Here is a 7,102-nt window from a genome sequence, read left to right on the forward strand (position 1 = left end):
AATGTTCCCCTCATAGAAGTGTCATCAAGCATGTGGCGCAAATGCAGGAAAGAATTGAGCAGGTATTGCCCTTGGTTAAAGACCATCTGGCCCAAGTGCAGTTGGCGCAGCAGAGAATTTATAACCGGGATGCCCGTATCCGTACTTTTGCCCCTGGGGAGTTTTTGTACTAGTTCCCAAGGTGGAAAGTAAATTCCTAGCCAAATAGCAGGGCCCTTATGAGGTCATAGAAAAATATAGTGATGTAAATTATAAGATTAGCCAAATTGGTAGGCGGAAACCATAGCAAATTTATCATGTGAATTTGTTGAAACCATGGAAAGAAAGGGAAGCATTAACTGTGAGGACAACAGAGCTACCTGTTAAGTCTGACTCTGTAAACTCAGAAGACTGGATACCAGACACCTTGTCAAAGAGTCAACGTCTGGAAGCGAGAGATTTTGTGCTTCAAAATATGGATATATTCTCCAACTTGCCTGGACAAACATCTATGGCTACACATGATATTATCACCTCTCCAGGTGAAACGGTAAGATTGAAACCCTACCGGATTTCTGAAGCTGGACGTGAGGTAATATGTCAAGAAGTTAAAAAATTGCTGAATTGGGGGTTATAGAGGAGTCCAATAGCGATTGGGCCAGCCCAGTTGTGTTAGTCCCCAAACCAGATGGGAGCTGGAGATTCTGCAGTGATTACTGTAAGCTGAATCAGATCACAAAGTTTGATACCTATCCTATGCCCCAGATAGATGAGTTGATTGATCGGTTGGGGAATGCTAGATACATGACCACCCTAGATCTAACAAAAGGATATTAGCAGAGCCCCCTGTCTGCTGAGTCAGCTAAGGAGAAAACTGCTTTTGTGACCCCTGAAGGAGCATTTTAGTACCCAAATATCCCCTTCGGGTTACAGAATACTCCAGCTATTTCCAGCATAGGATTTCTGGCCTCTAGTACTTCACACTGCAGACGCGCATGCTCAATTGTAGGTGCACACACCCGCAGCGTCACATAGTGGACGGAAGTCCAATTAAGACCTGCATATAAACTCACAAACAATACCCACAATCCCTCTGGCAGTGCATGACATGCCTGAATGCTCAACCCCTGACATTAACAGATGCTGGTAAGTTACCAACCTCCATATAATCCTATTTCCTTATGAAATATATGTCACTTTTTCCTTATTATCTGTTCAAACTTGAAACATTAATTTACTACAAGCTTGTTACTTTACCTCATAGGTGTATAATCTCCTCCTTTTCTATCATCACCCATAACATCGCCATTTAAAACCATTTAATGGTAAGTTACCTTATCCCCACTAATTCCACTTTATCTACATACTTACCATACGCCAACTTTTGACATATATTTTATTTTATAGGACAAATGTCCATATACCTAAACAACTTCAACTGCATCTGTCTCCATATTAGTAATATTTCTACCATAGATCCACATCCTAAACCTTGGTAAGTAATAATTTCACCCCTCCATATTAACAATCTCACCTTTATGATCCAAATAATCCCTTGATACACATTCCAACATTCCTATAACTGTATTCTACCATTTAGTGACTACTAGTGTTATTCTTCGAATTCGGGTCGTCCTTATGTTCGACCCGAATATGGCTGTTCGAATTCGGGTCGACCCGACCCGAATTTTGCTGCATTCAACAAACCCAAATTCGGATTTCCCACAATGCACTGAAACAACTGGGCAGGGTGGGCAACTCCCCCATGCCCTCCAATTCAGCAGGGATGCCCCCTCCATCTTTGTTGTGGCAGACAGCCGATTGGCTGTCTGTCACTGCATGCCACACAGGCAGGCATTGGCCTATATAAGGCGAAGGCGTGCCTGCAATTCGCACTCCTGACAGAGATTTTGCTGATAGCAACACAACCTCTCTGTGCTGCTTGGCTTGCTTTCTTTGTCAAGTGAAAAAAAGTGCTTTACTTTGTTAGACTGTGTCACACTCGCACTATTAGTCAGATAGGTTGTTGGATTGTACTGTATTTGTGCAGTCCTGAAATCTACTGTACTCAGATAGGAAGAGTGTTTCACCGTTTGCTAGAAAGATAGCTAGATAGATAGATAGATAGAAGGTTAGAAGCTAGAAGGCTAGAGGCTAGAAGGTTAGAAGCTAGAAAGCTAGATAGATAGATAGTCAGTCAGTGTGTTACATACACACAGCCAGAGGCAGTGTCCCCTCGCTGACTGCGTGCACAGTATCACACCTGTACTGAGAGACAGACACACGCAGTGTATACTGCATTATATAGTTTGTATACTGTGCTGCATATTACAAGCGTCACCACTGAAGGTCCTCAGCCTAAAACTGCATCATTGGTAAAGAGATGTTTCAATGTGGGCATAGGATATTTATTGAAAATATTTTGAGTTGAAATTTAACTTAAAATTATCAAAAATTTGGAACTGCCATTCTACCTCTTTAAACACTTTTAAGAATTGCCTTGACAATCAATAACTGTGTCATTAATAAAGGTGGCAAAGCATTTTCATGGGGGTGGGGGGTTAAAATAGCTTTCCTTGCCATGGTCTTGCAAACATTATCTAACATTGTATCAAGCATGTTCTAGGTCAGAAAATATTTTAATATTTAAATATGATTCACACAATGACTGGGGGGGCTGACCACATCCCCCGCTGGGTTTGGGAGTCTGACTGTAAGCAACCTGCCACTCTCTGGTAACAAATAGTTCCAGTTCTCTGTGACCTTGGAAAATGCTGTCATTTGCTGTCAACTTGGTTAATAGACATGAGCTAAACTTTCCTTGGGTGCTAGAATAATACCCAGGCCATTCATTTGTATCCGTCTGAGCAGATTCAAATGAGTAGCAGGACTAAGGGAGACAAGTCAGGGGGGCAGATAGATTTGAGTGTCATCAGCATATAGATGGTACTGTAAACTAAAGAAGGATATGAGACTACCGAGAGAGGAGGTGTACAGAGAAAAGAGACTGGTTCTAAGGGCTGGCCCTTGGGGAACACCAACAGGGAGGAGAGTGGCTCAAAAGCCACACTAGAGTGGGTCCAGGAGAGAGTTGACGTTCAGGTAATCAGTGAGTCTTTTATAGACAAGGTGCTCACAAAGTATGGAAACATATAAGAGAAGGGAGATAGGAAGGCAGCTAGAAGGTACAGAGGGGTCTAGTGAGGGTTTAATACTTCAAAAAGAAAGTCAGGATATTCCCATTAATAAATAGTCATAGAATCATATATTGAAAGAGCCATCTAAAATCTAAATCAGTTTATCATGGTCATTACATAAATCTGCTATAGGCAGTGAGGGATGTAGTTTATTTATTGAGATTTTAAATAAACATTTTATATTTTTTTTTCAATAGGTGAAAACTACCGATAAATGTTATGATATACTGCTTTAATCAGACTTCTTGGTATGTGCTGAAATTACTTGCGAATGATTATCTAGTTCATGTAAATGAGAAGTTATAATGTAGAGTGTACCTTGCTCTTTTCACAGAATGGATTGATATCAGAATACCTTCTTTGTTTATGGCATGTATCCTTTATTGTACTGTATTGGCCAATGTATCATTTTTGATTTTTCAACTGTATCTTTATTATTGCATCCTTTAATAAAACATGTTAAAACTAAATGTTATGAAAGTGTCAGTGTCTCTCAATAAGATCTTATCTTACGCCACACCAGAGAATTCATACAATTAGCAGGCCATGTAAAATCTATTTTCTTTTAATAATCAAATATTAAGCAGTATCTGGGGTTCAAGCTTTTTACTTTGCTTAGTGAATGAGTGTATCATATCACACACGTGGCTGCCGATCTCTCCTGGTTACTGCAGAACCTTACCTGCTACACCATCTTTGAGAAAAAAACTGTTCAGGGTTATACCCTGTAGCTGTGATATCAGCCAACATAACTGTATGATCCAATATCTATGCAGCAATCCTTCAATAAAATACATTACTCCTGGGACCTCCACATCTTAAATTCCCAAACAAGGGTAGTATCTCATTTCTGATGCAATAGCCACCCAAAAACCATGCCGTGCTTAAGCTTTAGCTCCCCTAAGGAAACCTATATTGGCGAAACGTGTCGAGTCGCATCAATACATATACTTTGATTTAAAACTATTGTGAGCTGAAACCCTTTTTTTCCTTCCTTTTTGATATTAGAGAATGAGGCGAAACTTTGCTGCAGTTTTTCTAATGAGAGTTTTTGCCATATTCATTAAGCTTAGTAGATCACCCTCAAAGTCTTTAATAGGGATGAGTAAACAAAAATATTAAGATTGATCTCACGGCGAATGGGGCCTTCTACAATTTTGGTAAGTGAGAACCGCCTTCCGATTTACAGAGAGGTCGAGCTCTTGCTGATCAGGAGGATTTCCAGGGCCGCTTCATGCAGCCCTCAAAATCCTCTGCGATCTCCGGGGGTTAATCAACCTCTAGTGCCCCAGGGATCGCAAACAGGAGGATTCCCAGAGCTGAATGCAGTATCTTCTTACAAATTTAATTGAACTTGAAATATCAATGGATTCTTAGGATAAACAGCTAAATATCATATTGTTTTACTCTGCATCGCTTCATGATATACCCTTTCTGATACTTATGTGTCTTGTAAATGTATATTCAAAATTCTTTGCAATTTCTGCAAAAATGAGGAAGGTATAAGACTGTGGCCCTGATTTACTAAAGCTCTCCAAGGCTGGGGAGAATACACTTTACATGTACATATCTAGATTTGGCCAAGCATTCTTTATGCAGCCTGAAAACCGTGTAAAATACAAAACAGCGCCCTCTAGTCGCCAACAAAACTGGATGTTAGGAACCTCAGGTAAGCCTCTGGATGGTTGCATCACAGACTACTGTACATTTGTGGATGATATTACCATAACTCACTGTATCAATGCCAAGGGCTGAATGTCACCTCATTACAGATAAGATTGGAATTGAGGGGATTCCTTAAACCAGTCCCAAGCTGACCACGTCAATTTACATTTTTCATGTAGATCTTNAGCTACTAATAATTTCATATGCTGGATCCCGTCAAGTTCCAAAAACCAATCTCTTAAGAAAGGGATGTTGCTTTGTTTCCAAGACCTGGGAATGACTGTTCTGGCTGCAGTTAAAAAATGGCGGAGCACACTACTTTTGGTAGTTTGGATTGAGCCCGAGATCATGAATAATATCACCACTTTGGGGTTGTTAGGAATATCTTAACCTGTCAGTTTATTATAGACCTCTATGATTGTTTTCCAAAAGCAATGGATAGGCAGACATTCCCACCATATATGTAGCATAGAACCTCTACATGATAGGCAACGCCAACATGTGTCAGGCTGAGAAGGAGAAAAACAGTGTAAAGCTGTAGGGCACCTATACCACCTGAAGAGGATCTTATTATTACTTTCCTGTGCCTACGGGCTTTTTACACATTCAGATACTTTACTTTTTTAGCAAAACTTTAATCCAAGGTAGGATATGTGCACATCAATCGTGCCACATCCCCAGTAAACAGCACGATGCTAAACAGTAAAATAAATTGATAAGGGACTTTTAAGACATAACATAACTTTAAATATTAAAAAAAAGAAATGTTACTTTAAAGTACAATATTTAACAATTTAAAACATAAACAAAATATTTTTTGTGACATAATCTCAATCATTGCTCAATACGTTTCATAGACAAAGTCCACTCCCTCATGAACTTTATTGAAATAGTTTTCAACAATGCATCTCAAAAAGCTGCAATCCCCTCAATATTGACAGCTCACAGGCATCACATAAGTCGAGGTGCAAGCAAAGTCAGCAATCAAGTCTAGATAGAACAATTGTGATCATGTCTGCACCAATACATATAGTGTAGTTGGGAGGTAAAAAAAAAATGCCTTTGGTGTGTAATAGAGTAACCCGATTGGGTTAAATGCATATATTAACATATGTATGAGTAGTTATAAGAGTAAAAATAACCTATTTTATGTAAGGATGATATTATCGTAAGAGCACTTACTTTGGTGATTTTAGAGAGGAATAGGCAGTAAGGACTGCCCTTTTAAATCAGGTGTTGTCCCTTTAAGCTTATACGCCTAAACAGGAAGTGGATCCGAGAAGTTATTGGATCCTGGGATATATATATATATATATATACACACACACACACATATATAAGCGAGGGGTTTAGGTTGGTTAGATGTCAACATATTCTGTCATAATACCTTGAGTAAATATTAGAGAAAAATTATATCTACAAATTTACTGGTTAATTGTTGATGAATGAAAAAGGAGAGGTAGGTGTGATATTGTGGATAACATTATTGTCTAATCTCCCTTAAAATGAGCCTGTCTTTAGGGTTTTTGTTTGAATGTATAACAGACCAGGGTAATAAATGTCACCTTATCAAAAGATTTTTGATCTGACAACCAGCATTCTTCCAGATCCTCTAGTTTACAACACACATTGTAAAAGTTTGAGTTTTGTATTTATTTATTTCTGTATGATTACCTGTATATTGTTACCACCATTTTATACAGGGGTGTCCAAATTTTTTGCAAAGAAAGCCAGATTTGGTGAGGTGAAAATGTGTGGGGGCCGACCATTCAGCACGTACTCAAGGTGTGTGGTTATGGTCCGCGCAGATCCCGCACAGCACACACCCACCAGGGTGACATGGGGGATTCCCAGTGCCCTGAGCCTGGTGTCAACGTGGGCTCCATGCAAAGCATTCTTGAAATCATAGTGGGCGTGGTTTGGGCAGCACCCGTACAGCTTATACCCACTATAATGATGTAGGGGATTCCCTGTGCACACATGGGAAATCCCGTCCGGATAATTATTTCCGGCGAGTAGCAGGCTGACAATTGCAAGACAGTTGATCAACTTTTATTGTACGCATGTATTTTATAGAGTGGTCAACAGTGCTGGCAGGCCACATATAATTAATTTTATGACAGAGGCTGCGGGCCAGTAGAAATGTGAACATGGGCCACAATTTGGACATTCTGATTGAACATCTTGTACTCATAACATTTAAATGACCTACAACTGACTTCCTCACTCATAACCTCATCACATGCATGGCTTCAAGACTT

The sequence above is a fragment of the Pyxicephalus adspersus genome, chromosome 4 (assembly GCF_032062135.1).
Source record: "Pyxicephalus adspersus chromosome 4, UCB_Pads_2.0, whole genome shotgun sequence".
NCBI classification, from domain to species: Eukaryota; Metazoa; Chordata; class Amphibia; order Anura; family Pyxicephalidae; genus Pyxicephalus; species Pyxicephalus adspersus.